This window comes from Biomphalaria glabrata, chromosome 18 (assembly GCF_947242115.1).
Source record: "Biomphalaria glabrata chromosome 18, xgBioGlab47.1, whole genome shotgun sequence".
In the NCBI taxonomy this organism is placed as follows: Eukaryota; Metazoa; Mollusca; class Gastropoda; family Planorbidae; genus Biomphalaria; species Biomphalaria glabrata.
The window spans coordinates 16757319-16773031 of NC_074728.1; the positions used below are offsets into that span (position 1 = coordinate 16757319).

The following is a 15713-nucleotide window of genomic DNA, read 5'->3' on the forward strand; positions in this document are numbered from 1 at the left end:
AAAATTCATCAACTTCATGTGCTCGTTTTTCTCACTGATTTCTAAGTCGTGTATATTAATTAAGGAAATTTTAATTTAAAGTGAAGCTAATTATTTTTTTTTTACATAAATTTACCAAACAAAAAATATATGCCGATATGGCTGCTTTGATAATAACATTTCCGAATTGGGCTTCAATTTAGTTATGTTTATTATTTCAACTTCTCGGTTTTTGATATCTATTTTTGTATTATATAGAAGATTGGCAACCTTACTGAAACCTTTCTTCTCCACTAGATATTAAGATGGAATGACAATTTGAAACTTTGTGATGATAGTCTGATAAGTTTCAGACATTTTTGTGAAGCTAGAAGAGCTGATATCATATTGAAATATTAATTTCTTCAGAATATCTTTAAATCTTAGCTAAAAATTAGAATACAGGGCATTTAAATGTTAAACATAAGTCAAAACATCAGCTTCATGATATTTTGAATGTTCTAAATTCGGATATTGGAAATAAATTGATAAGTCCAATGTTTTGTTTCATTAGTTAAATTCTCATATGAAATGCTGAGATTGTGGACTCTATGGTTTTTATCAAATTTAAGTTGTCACATTGTAGTTGCAAGTTCTATTTAAATTTAGGAAAAAAATCTGTTCAATAGACTATGACTGCTGCTTGATTAACCTACTAATTTATTTTAAAATTAGATCTTAAGCATCTGAGAACGCCTAAACAGTGTTAAATAGCCCCAAAAAATTATTGTGAAAGACTGTCCATAAAGTGTGTGAAGGAGCAATTGATACAAGTTCTATGCGAAAAGCAGTTTTTTTATTGATTACTTATTTATAATAATACGAAACATATGCCGATAATAATGTTTCATTACCAGAAAAGGTTAAATCGTTTAGATTTATAAAGTACAGGGGCGTGGCTAGGGATTTGGTGGGCCCGGGGGGATGATTATTAATCTCTTTAGTGACCCCTTGCATTTTGACATTTGACATCAAGATGTGAGATAATGTAATTAATAAATATATAAGCCTACATTCAAATTTGTACGGTATATTACTAAAATTAAACGGAAATAATCATTAAGACTCTTATAATGAATTATACCGTTGTTTATTGGCGAAAGAATGCAAAAGTGACAAACCTCAATTCAAATCGCTTCATATCATATTTTCTGTGCAGCAAAGGCATCTATAACATCATCTACATCGACAGTGTCTAGTATTTGTGACTCCACTGACATTAAAGCCATGCTAAGCCTTTCTTGCGTCATTGTGCTCCTGAGATAGTTTTTGATTAATTTAAGCTATAAGAATGATATCCCACATGACGCAATGGAAGTGGCATGAGTTAGCAGTATTCGAATGGATGTTGCAAAGTTTGAGCACATATCATTACTAAAGTGCTCGTGCATAAATGACTTCATTGAACAAGCGATTTGCCTGTATTTAATCCTCATCAAGTCTTTTCTTTCTTCTGGTTGGTTTGCTTACAGGAAATCCATATCATTCACTAACTTCTTTTGCTCTTTCGATGGATTGGGTGATCAATTTCGTTAGTGTCTCATCATTTTGCAGAAAACATGAAAGCGTTTTAATTTCTTCAGCATCTTCCCATATGTGCAGTCAAGACTTTTGTAGTTTCTTCTGAACTATATTGATCTGGCATAGGAGACTTGACCAGAATTCCAGAAAAGCAAAAAATTCTTAATTGTCCACTGCATGAAGAAGATTCTGTGCACTGCTTCTAGTGTCCATTCTTTCAGTTGTTGATTTAGAAAGTTTCTCTAACAGTTTGATGATTTTGATGATATGCAAGAAAACTGTAGACGTAGGTTCTTCTCTTGCGGACCACCTTGTATATCTCTTCTTTTCTAAACTCCAGGCTTCAGCTTCTTTCAGTTTGGCCATCTCTGGGGTGAATTGGAAAACAAAATAGACAAGATAGGAATAAAGCCGAATTTCGAATAATCATCATTGTACTGTCTAAATTTCTTTTTGGGTTCGGGTATGTTTCACAAAGACAGAACTAAGATATTTAAACTTGTTGTTAACAGTAACAGGTTCTAAAATTCACTGGAAGCTATGGGTGTAAATTTAAAAGATTAACTATACAAATCATCTTTGTGTATGAGTTAATTCCATAAATAGGATTTTGAAATTTAAAACTCAACCTGCTTAGAGGAGATCCACTATTGTAGACCCCGTTTACATCTCAATGACCCCCAAACAATTTGTTCACTCTCGTACACCCCTTTGAAGTCGTCGTAGACTCCTATGATCTATACAGACCACTTTGGGAATCACTAGTCTAGTACAATATTTTTAAATGTTTTTCCTCCCACACTCAATGTCGGATCATTCAAAAATTTTCACAATTATTTCTTGTACAGGACATAACAAGAATCAATGACAAAATTAAACCATTAGTTGATTATTTGATAGGAAATTAACAATGTTTTTGGTATCGTACAAGAGGAAGAAACTGTACAGATGTGGCGATGTAATTGGACTAAGTCCCTTTCATACTTTGAATTAGGTCGTCGCGTAAAAATTTGAAACTAACAATAGAATCATCATGACACCTATTTTTATAATCATTTCGCAGGCACAGTAATTAATGTTTTGGCTTGGCCAGGCTTGAGACCTCGAGTTCGAATTCAAGTCGTACAACATTTTTAAAAATAAAATACATTTAAAAAGCGATCGCATTAACCTTCACCCAGATACGCCCTTCTCCCCAACCCTCGTTTCCCAACTGGTACAGACAGGTTATAGGATCACTGTACTCTAAATTATTTCCGCCCAGTAGCACTAACATCTATAGTTATAAAAGGTTTTGAAAAATATGTGCTTAAATAAATTTTAGCAAAAGTCAATAACTGCCTAGACCCTCACCAATTTGCATATAAGGCAGCTAGGGGAACTGAAAATAAAATTAGTTTTGCAAAAATGGGTTTACCCGAAGCCGATACATACATATCTATTAAAAACGAAAAGAGCGATAGCTTTGTTAAATGAATGGGATTATAAAGTAAACAATTAAACGGAATAATTTTTAGTACGCGAAACATGATTGAATAAATAGGTCTAGGTCTATCTCAAATAGGTCTCGCAGCTTTCGTAAACGAATGAGTCCAATCTTTTAAAAATGCTTTAGAAAACCTAATTTGAATGTTAATTTGATCAAAATATAAAATGAATGGATTATAATTAGTATGTTCATGTGTTAAAGTATAAAACTATCTGTACGAAGAGAAGTTTTATCAACTTAGAGTTGAATTAGACATTTACATCTAGGGATGGAAAGATGTGTAACATGAAAAAATGTTCGTCAGGAAATCTGTAATCCCAGATATAAGGAACTAATTAATATAAAAAATGGTTTTAAAACACAAAATTGAAGGTTAATTTTATTTTATAATGAAATTAAAGGATCTTCTTTTGTATTTTCATGTGTCAAAGTAAAAAACTATCAGCGCAAAGTGTATTTCTTAAAATAAGATCTAGGTCTAAATCCTTTCGATCTTTTCTCATGTCAACATTGTAGACATGGCCTAGATCCATAAAATGCTATAGTTTTAATAGAGTCGGACAACTTTATTATTTTTTGGGTCTTAAGTTTGTTTTAGGGCTACAATACATACATTAAAGTCTATGTAGCTAACGGAATATAAGTACACTGTACTGTCTATACCAGACACGTGCACTGTCCAGCGTAGCTGACGGAATATAAATACACTATACTGTCTATACCAGATACGTGCACTGTCCAGCGTTGATGACGAAATATAAGTACACTATACTGTCTATACCAGATACGTGCACTGTCCAGCATAGCTGACGGAATATAAGTACACTATACTGTCTATACCAGATACGTGCACTGTCCAGCGTAGCTGACGGAATATAAGTACACTATACTGTCTATACCAGATACGTGCACTGTCCAGCGTAGCTGACGGAATTAAAGTACACTATACTGTCTATACCAGATACGTGCACTGTCCAGCGTAGCTGACGGACTATAAGTACACTATACTGTCTATACCAGATACGTGCACTGTCCAGCGTAGCTGACGGAATATAAGTACACTATACTGTCTATACCAGATACGTGCACTGTCCAGCGTAGCTGACGGAATAAAAGTACACTTTACTGTCTATACTAGATACGTGCACTGTGCAGCGTAGCTGACAGAATAAAAGTACACTTTACTGTCTATACTAGATACGTGCACTGTCCAGCGAAGCTGACGGAATTTAAGTACACTATACTGTCTATACCAGATACGTGCACTGCCAACCTTAGCTGGCGATATAAAAGTACACTATACAGTCTATACCAGATACGTGCACTGTCCAGCGTAGCTGACGGAATATAAGTACACTATACTGTCTATACCAAATACGTGCACTGCACAACCTTACCTGGAAGAATATAAGTACACTATACTGTCTATACCAGATACGTGCACTGTCCAGCGTAGCTGACGGAATATGAGTACACTATACTGTCTATACCAGATACGTGCACTGCCTAACCTTAGCTGGCGAAATATAAGTACACTATACTGTCTATACCAGATACGTGCACTGTCCAGCGTAGCTGACGGAATATAAGTACACAATACTATCTTTACCAAATACGTGCACTGCCCAACCTTACCTAGCGGAATATAAGTACACTATACTGTCTATACCAGATACGTGCACTGTCCAGCGTAGCTGATGGAATATAAGTACACTATACTGTCTATACCAGATACGTGCACTGTCCAGCGTAGCTGACGGAATATAAGTACACTTTACTGTCTATACTAGATACGTGCACTGTCCAGCGTAGCTGACGGAATATAAGTACACTATACTGTCTATACCAGATACGTGCACTGCCCAACCTTAGCTGGTGAAATATAAGTACACTATACTGTCTATACCTGATACGTGCACTGCCCAACCTTAGCTGGAGGAATATAAGTACACTATACTGTCTATACCAGATACGTGCACTGTCCAGCGTAGCTGACGGAATATAAGTATACTATACTGTCTATACCAGATACGTGCACTGCCCAACCTTAGCTGGAGGAATAAAAGTACACTATACTGTCTATACCAGATACGTGCACTGTCCAGCGTAGCTGACGGAATATACGTACACTATACTGTCTATACTAGATACGTGCACTGTGCAGCGTAGCTGACGGAATATAAGTACACTATACTGTCTATACCAGATACGTGCACTATCCAACCTTACCTGGCGGAATATAAGTACACTATACTGTCTATACCAGATACGTGCACTGCCCAACCTTAGCTGACGGAATATAAGTACACTATACTGTCTATACCAGATACGTGCACTGTGCAGCGTAGCTGACGGAATAAAAGTACACTATACTGTCTATACCAGATACGTGCACTGTCCAGCGTAGCTGACGGAATTAAAGTACACTATACTGTCTATACCAGATACGTGCACTGTCTAGCCTTAGCTAGCAGAATATAAGTACACTATACTGTCTATACCAGATACGTGCACTGTCCAGCGTAGCTGACAGAATATAAGTACACTATACTGTCTATACCAGATACGTGCACTGTCTAGCGTAGCTGACGGAATATAAGTACAATATACTGTCTATACCAGATACGTGCACTGTCGAGCGTAGCTGACGAAATATAAGTACACTATACTGTCTATACCAGATAGTGCACTGTCCAGCGTAGCTGACGGAATATAAGTACACTATACTGTCTATACCAGATACGTGCACTGTCCAGTGTAGCTGACGGAATATAAGTACACTATACTGTCTATACCAGATACGTGCACTGCCCAACCTTAGCTGACGGAATATAAGTACACTATACTGTCTATACTAGATACGTGCACTGCCCAACATTACCTGGAAGAAAATAAGTACACTATACTGTCTATTCCAGATACGTGCACTGTCCAGCGTAGCTGACGGAATATAATTACACTATACTGTCTATACCAAATACGTGCACTGCCCAACCTTACTTAGCGGAATATAAGTACACTATACTGTCTATACCAGATACGTGCACTGTCCAGCGTAGCTGATGGAATATAAGTACACTTTACTGTCTATACCAGATACGTGCACTGTCCAGCGTAGCTGACGGAATATAAGTACACTATACTGTCTATACCAGATACGTGCACTGTCCAGCGTAGCTGACGGAATATAAGTACACTATACTGTCTATACCAGATACGTGCACTGTTCAGCCTTAGCTGGCGGAATATAAGTACACTATACTGTCTATACCAGATACGTGCACTGCCCAACCTTAGCTGGCGGAATATAAGTACACTATACTGTCTATACCAGATACGTGCACTGTCCAGCGTAGCTGCCTGAATATAAGTACACTATACTGTCTATACCAGATACGTGCACTGTCCAGCGTAGCTGACGGAATAAAAGTACACTTTACTGTCTATACTAGATACGTGCACTGTCCAGCGAAGCTGACGGAATATAAGTACACTATACTGTCTATACCAGATACGTGCACTGCCCAACCTTAGCTGGCGATATATAAGTACACTATACAGTCTATACCAGATAGTGCACTGTCCAGCGTAGCTGACGGAATATAAGTACACTACACTGTCTATACCATATACGTGCACTGTCCAGCGTAGCTGACGGAATATATGTACACTATACTGTCTATACCAGATACGTGCACTGTCCAGCGTAGCTGACGGAATATAAGTACACCTTACTGTCTATACTAGATACGTGCACTGTCCAGCGTAGCTGACGGAATATAAGTACACTATACTGTCTATTCCAGATACGTGCACTGTTCAGCCTTAGCTGGCGATATATAAGTACACTATACTGTCTATACCAGATACGTGCACTGTCCAGCGTAGCTGACGGAATAAAAGTAAACTATACTGTCTATACCAAACACGTGCACTGCCCAACCTTAGCTGGTGAAATATAAGTACACTATACTGTCTATACCAGATACGTGCACTGCCCAACCTTAGCTGGAGGAATATAAGTACACTATACTGTCTATACCAGATACGTGCACTGTCCAGCGTAGCTGACGGAATATAAGTATACTATACTGTCTATACCAGATACGTGCACTGCCCAACCTTAGCTGGAGGAATATAAGTACACTATACTGTCTATACTAGATACGTGCACTGTGCAGCGTAGCTGACGGAATATAAGTACACTATACTGTCTATACCAGATACGTGCACTGCCCAACCTTAGCTGGAGGAATATAAGTACACTATACTGTCTATACCAGATACGTTCACTGTGCAGCGTAGCTGACGGAATATAAGTACACTATACTGTCTATACCAGATACGTGCACTGTGCAGCGTAGCTGACGGAATATAAGTACACTATACTGTCTATACCAGATACGTGCACTGTCCAGCGTAGCTGACGGAATATAAGTACACTATACTGTCTATACCAGATACGTGCACTGTCCAGCGTAGCTGACGGAATTAAAGTACACTATACTGTCTATACCAGATACGTGCACTGTCTAGCCTTAGCTGGCAGAATATAAGTACACTATACTGTCTAGACCAGATACGTGCACTGTCCAGCGTAGCTGACGGAATATAAGTACACTATACTGTCTATACCAGATACGTGCTCTGTCTAGCGTAGCTGACGGAATATAAGTACACTATACTGTCTATACCAGATACGTGCACTGTCGAGCGTAGATGACGGAATATAAGTACACTATACTGTCTATACCAGATACGTGCATTGTCCAGCGTAGCTGACGGAATATAAGTACACTATACTGTCTATACCAGATACGTGCACTGTCCAGCGTAGCTGACGGAATATAAGTACACTATACTGTCTATACCAAATACGTGCACTGCACAACCTTACCTGGAAGAATATAAGTACACTATACTGTCTATACCAGATACGTGCACTGTCCAGCGTAGCTGACGGAATATAAGTACACTATACTGTCTATACCAGATACGTGCACTGTCCAGCGTAGCTGAAGGAATATAACTACACTATACTGTCTATACCAGATACGTGCACTGTCCAGCGTTGATGACGAAATATAAGTACACTATACTGTCTATACCAGATACGTGCACTGTCCAGCATAGCTGACGGAATATAAGTACACTATACTGTCTATACCAGATACGTGCACTGTTCAGCCTTAGCTGGCGATATATAAGTACACTATACTGTCTATACCAGATACGTGCACTGTCCAGCGTAGCTGACGGAATAAAAGTAAACTATACTGTCTATACCAAACACGTGCACTGCCTAACCTTAGCTTGTGAAATATAAGTACACTATACTGTCTATACCAGATACGTGCACTGCCCAACCTTAGCTGGAGGAATATAAGTACACTATACTGTCTTTACCAGATACGTGCACTGTCCAGCGTAGCTGACGGAATATAAGTATACTATACTGTCTATACCAGATACGTGCACTGCCCAACCTTAGCTGGAGGAATATAAGTACACTATACTGTCTATACCAGATACGTGCACTGTCCAGCGTAGCTGACGGAATATACGTACCCTATACTGTCTATACTAGATACGTGCACTGTGCAGCGTAGCTGACGGAATATAAGTACACTATACTGTCTATACCAGATACGTGCACTGTCCAGCGTAGCTGACGGAATATAAGTACACTATACTGTCTATACCAGATACGTGCACTGTCCAGCGTAGCTGACGGAATTAAAGTACACTATACTGTCTATACCAGATACGTGCACTGTCTAGCCTTAGCTGGCAGAATATAAGTACACTATACTGTCTATACCAGATACGTGCACTGTCCAGCGTAGCTGACGGAATATAAGTACACAATACTATCTTTACCAAATACGTGCACTGCCCAACCTTACTTAGCGGAATATAAGTACACTATACTGTCTATAACAGATACGTGCACTGTCCAGCGTAGCTGACGGAATATAAGTACACTATACTGTCTATACCAGATACGTGCACTGTCCAGCGTAGCTGACGGAATATAAGTACACTATACTGTCTATACCAGATACGTGCACTGTTCAGCCTTAGCTGGCGGAATATAAGTACACTATACTGTCTATACCAGATACGTGCACTGTCCAGCGTAGCTGTCTGAATATAAGTACACTATACTGTCTATACCAGATACGTGCACTGTCCAGCGTAGCTGACGGAATAAAAGTTCACTTTACTGTCTATACTAGATACGTGCACTGTCCAGCGAAGCTGACGGAATATAAGTACACTATACTGTCTATACCAGATACGTGCACTGCCCAACCTTAGCTGGCGATATATAAGTACACTATAAGTCTATACCAGATAGTGCACTGTCCAGCGTAGCTGACGGAATATAAGTACACTATACTGTCTATACCAAATACGTGCACTGCACAACCTTACCTGGAAGAATATAAGTACACTATACTGTCTATTTTAGATACGTGCACTGTCCAGCGTAGCTGACGGAATATAAGTACACTATACTGTCTATACCAGATACGTGCACTGCCAAACCTTAGCTGGCGAAATATAAGTACACTATACTGTCTATACCAGATACGTGCACTGTCCAGCGTAGCTGACGGAATATAAGTACACAATACTATCTTTACCAAATACGTGCACTGCCCAACCTTACCTAGCAGAATATAAGTACACTATACTGTCTATACCAGATACGTGCACTGTCCAGCGTAGCTGACGGAATATAAGTACACTATACTGTCTATACCAGATACGTGCACTGTCCAGCGTAGCTGACGGAATATAAGTACACTTTACTGTCTATACTAGATACGTGCACTGTCCAGCGTAGCTGACGGAATATAAGTACACTATACTGTCTATACCAGATACGTGCACTGTTCAGACTTAGCTGGCGATATATAAGTACACTATACTGTCTATACCAGATACGTGCACTGCCCAACCTTAGCTGGTGAAATATAAGTACACTATACTGTCTATACCAGATACGTGCACTGCCCAACCTTAGCTGGAGGAATATAAGTACACTATACTGTCTATACCAGATACGTGCACTGTCCAGCGTAGCTGACGGAATATAAGTATACTATACTGTCTATACCAGATACGTGCACTGCCCAACTATAGCTGGAGGAATATAAGTACACTATACTGTCTATACCAGATACGTGCACTGTCCAGCGTAGCTGACGGAATATACGTACACTATACTGTCTATACTAGATACGTGCACTGTGCAGCGTAGCTGACGGAATATAAGTACAATATACTGTCTATACCAGATACGTGCACTGTCCAACCTTACCTGGCGGAATAAAAGTACACTATACTGTCTATACCAGATACGTGCACTGCCCAACCTTAGCTGACGGAATATAAGTACACTATACTGTCTATACCAGATACGTGCACTGTGCAGCGTAGCTGACGGAATATAAGTACACTATACTGTCTATACCAGATACGTGCACTGTCCAGCGTAGCTGACGGAATATAAGTACACTATACTGTGTATACCAGATACGTGCACTGTCTAGCGTAGATGACGGAATTAAAGTACACTATACTGTCTATACCAGATACGTGCACTGTCTAGCCTTAGCTGGCAGAATATAAGTACACTATACTGTCTATACCAGATACGTGCACTGTCCAGCGTAGCTGACGGAATATAAGTACACTATACTGTCTATACCAGATACGTGCACTGTCTAGCGTAGCTGACGGAATATAAGTACACTATACTGTCTATACCAGATACGTGCACTGTCGAGCGTAGCTGACGGAATATAAGTACACTATACTGTCTATACCAGATAGTGCACTGTCCAGCGTAACTGACGGAATATAAGTACACTATACTGTCTATACCAGATACGTGCACTGTCCAGTGTAGCTGACGGAATATAAGTACACTATACTGTCTATACCAGATACGTGCACTGCCCAACCTTAGCTGACGGAATATAAGTACACTATACTGTCTATACCAGATACGTGCACTGCCAAACCTTAGCTGGCGAAATATAAGTACACTATACTGTCTATACCAGATACGTGCACTGTCCAGCGATGTTGACGGAATATAAGTACACAATACTATCTTTACCAAATACGTGCACTGCCCAACCTTACTTAGCGGAATATAAGTACACTATACTGTCTATACCAGATACGTGCACTGTCCAGCGTAGCTGACGGAATATAAGTACACTATACTGTCTATACCAGATACGTGCACTGTCCAGCGTAGCTGACGAAATATAAGTACACTATACTGTCTATACCAGATACGTGCACTGCCCAACCTTAGCTGACGGAATATAAGTACACTATACTGTCTATACCAGATACGGGCACTGCCAAACCTTAGCTGGCGAAATATAAGTACACTATACTGTCTATACCAGATACGTGCACTGTCCAGCGAAGTTGACGGAATATAAGTACACAATACTATCTTTACCAAATACGTGCACTGCCCAACCTTACTTAGCGGAATATAAGTACACTATACTGTCTATACCAGATACGTGCACTGTCCAGCGTAGCTGACGGAATATAAGTACACTATACTGTCTATACCAGATACGTGCACTGTCCAGCGTAGCTGACGGAATATAAGTACACAATACTATCTTTACCAAATACGTGCACTGCCCAACCTTACCTAGCAGAATATAAGTACACTATACTGTCTATACCAGATACGTGCACTGTCCAGCGTAGCTGACGGAATATAAGTACACTATACTGTCTATACCAGATACGTGCACTGTCCAGCGTAGCTGACGGAATATAAGTACACTTTACTGTCTATACTAGATACGTGCACTGTCCAGCGTAGCTGACGGAATATAAGTACACTATACTGTCTATACCAGATACGTGCACTGTTCAGACTTAGCTGGCGATATATAAGTACACTATACTGTCTATACCAGATACGTGCACTGCCCAACCTTAGCTGGTGAAATATAAGTACACTATACTGTCTATACCAGATACGTGCACTGCCCAACCTTAGCTGGAGGAATATAAGTACACTATACTGTCTATACCAGATACGTGCACTGTCCAGCGTAGCTGACGGAATATAAGTATACTATACTGTCTATACCAGATACGTGCACTGCCCAACTATAGCTGGAGGAATATAAGTACACTATACTGTCTATACCAGATACGTGCACTGTCCAGCGTAGCTGACGGAATATACGTACACTATACTGTCTATACTAGATACGTGCACTGTGCAGCGTAGCTGACGGAATATAAGTACAATATACTGTCTATACCAGATACGTGCACTGTCCAACCTTACCTGGCGGAATAAAAGTACACTATACTGTCTATACCAGATACGTGCACTGCCCAACCTTAGCTGACGGAATATAAGTACACTATACTGTCTATACCAGATACGTGCACTGTGCAGCGTAGCTGACGGAATATAAGTACACTATACTGTCTATACCAGATACGTGCACTGTCCAGCGTAGCTGACGGAATATAAGTACACTATACTGTGTATACCAGATACGTGCACTGTCTAGCGTAGATGACGGAATTAAAGTACACTATACTGTCTATACCAGATACGTGCACTGTCTAGCCTTAGCTGGCAGAATATAAGTACACTATACTGTCTATACCAGATACGTGCACTGTCCAGCGTAGCTGACGGAATATAAGTACACTATACTGTCTATACCAGATACGTGCACTGTCTAGCGTAGCTGACGGAATATAAGTACACTATACTGTCTATACCAGATACGTGCACTGTCGAGCGTAGCTGACGGAATATAAGTACACTATTCTGTCTATACCAGATAGTGCACTGTCCAGCGTAACTGACGGAATATAAGTACACTATACTGTCTATACCAGATACGTGCACTGTCCAGTGTAGCTGACGGAATATAAGTACACTATACTGTCTATACCAGATACGTGCACTGCCCAACCTTAGCTGACGGAATATAAGTACACTATACTGTCTATACCAGATACGTGCACTGCCAAACCTTAGCTGGCGAAATATAAGTACACTATACTGTCTATACCAGATACGTGCACTGTCCAGCGAAGTTGACGGAATATAAGTACACAATACTATCTTTACCAAATACGTGCACTGCCCAACCTTACTTAGCGGAATATAAGTACACTATACTGTCTATACCAGATACGTGCACTGTCCAGCGTAGCTGACGGAATATAAGTACACTATACTGTCTATACCAGATACGTGCACTGTCCAGCGTAGCTGACGAAATATAAGTACACTATACTGTCTATACCAGATACGTGCATTGCCCAACCTTAGCTGGCGGAATAAAAGTACACTATACTTTTTATACCAGATACGTGCACTGCCTAACCTTAGCTGACGGAATATAAGTACACTATACTGTCTATACCAGATACGTGCACTGTCTAGCATAGCTGACGGAATATAAGTACACTATACTGTCTATATCAAATACGTGCACTGTCCAGCGTAGCTTACAGAATATAAGTACACTATACTGTCTATACCAGATACGTGCACTGTCCAGCGTAGCTGACGGAATATAAGTACACTATACTGTCTATACCAGATACGTGCACTGTCCAGCGTAGCTGACGGAATATAAGTACACTTTACTGTCTATACTAGATACGTGCACTGTCCAGCGAAGCTGACGGAATATAAGTACACTATACTGTCTATACCAGATACGTGCACTGCCCAACCTTAGCTGGCGATATATAAGTACACTATACTGTCTATACCAGATACGTGCACTGTCCAGCGTAGCTGACGGAATATAAGTACACTATACTGTCTATACCAGATACGTGCACTATCCAGCGTAGCTGACGGAATATAAGTACACTATACTGTCTATACCAGATACGTGCACTGTCCAGCGTAGCTGACGGAATATAAGTACACTATACTGTCTATACCAGATACGTGCACTGTCCAGCGTAGCTGCCGGAATATAAGTACACTATACTGTCTATACCAGATACGTGCACTGTCCAGCGTAGCTGACGGAATATAAGTACACTATACTGTCTATACCAGATACGTGCACTGTCCAGCGTAGCTGACGGAATATAAGTACACTTTACTGTCTATACTAGATACGTGCACTGTCCAGCGAAGCTGACGGAAAATAAGTACACAATACTGTCTATACCAGATACGTGCACTGCCCAACCTTAGCTGGCGATATTTAAGTACACTATACTGTCTATACCAGATACTTTCACTGCCCAGCGTAGCTGACGGAATATAAGTACACTATACTGTCTATATCAAATACGTGCACTGCACAACCTTACCTGGAAGAATATAAGTACACTATACGGTCTATACCAGATACGTGCACTGTCCAGCGTAGCTGACGGAATATAAGTACACTATACTGTCTATACCAGATACGTGCACTGCCAAACCTTAGCTGGCGAAATATAAGTACACTATACTGTCTATACCAGATACGTGCACTGTCCAGCGTAGCTGACGGAATATAAATACACAATACTATCTTTACCAAATACGTGCACTGCCCAACCTTACCTAGCGGAATATAAGTACACTATACAGTCTATACCAGATACGTGAACTGTCCAGCGTAGCTAACGGAATATAAGTACACTATACTGTCTATACCAGATACGTGCACTGTCCAGCGTAGCTGACGGAATATAAGTACACTATACTGTCTATACCAGATACGTGCACTGTCCAGTGTAGCTGACGGAATATAAGTACACTATACTGTTTATACCAGATACGTGCACTGCCCAACCTTAGCTGACGGAATATAATTACACTATACTGTCTATACTAGATACGTGCACTGCCCAACCTTAGCTGGCTGAATATAAGTACACTATACTTTCTATACCAGATACGTGCACTGTCCAGCGTAGCTGACGGAATATAAGTACACTATACTGTCTATACCAAATACGTGCACTGCACAACCTTACCTGGAAGAATATAAGTACACTATACTGTCTATACCAGATACGTGCACTGTCCAGCGTAGCTGACGGAATATGAGTACACTATACTGTCTATACCAGATACGTGCACTGCCAAACCTTAGCTGGCGGAATATAAGTACACAATACTATCTTTATCAAATACGTGCACTGCCCAACCTTACCTAGCGGAATATAAGTACACTATACTGTCTATACCAGATACGTGCACTGTCCAGCGTAGCTGACGGAATATAAGTACACTATACTGTCTACACCAGATACGTGCACTGTCCAGCGTAGCTGACGGAATATAAGTACACTTTACTTTCTATACTAGATACGTGCACTGTCCAGCGTAGCTGACGGAATATAAGTACACTATACTGTCTATACCAGATACGTGCACTATCCAGCGTAGCTGACGGAATATAAGTACACTATACTGTCTATACCAGATACGTGCACTGTCCAGCGTAGCTGACGGATTATAAGTACACTATACTGTCTATACCAGATACGTGCACTGTCCAGCGTAGCTGCCGGAATATAAGTACACTATACTGTCTATACCAGATACGTGCACTGTCCAGCGTAGCTGACGGAATATAAGTACACTATACTGTCTATACCAGATACGTGCACTGTCCAGCGTAGCTGACGGAATATAAGT

At 40.2% G+C, this 15713-nt stretch overlaps 1 protein-coding gene across 5 annotated transcripts in view; it reads left to right on the top strand.

Moving 5' to 3' along the window:
• The window catches only part of LOC106053289 (uncharacterized), an 85476-nt gene that overhangs the window by 30552 nt on the left and 39211 nt on the right, over window positions 1–15713 (top strand). The gene's annotated exons all lie outside the window — the stretch shown is intronic.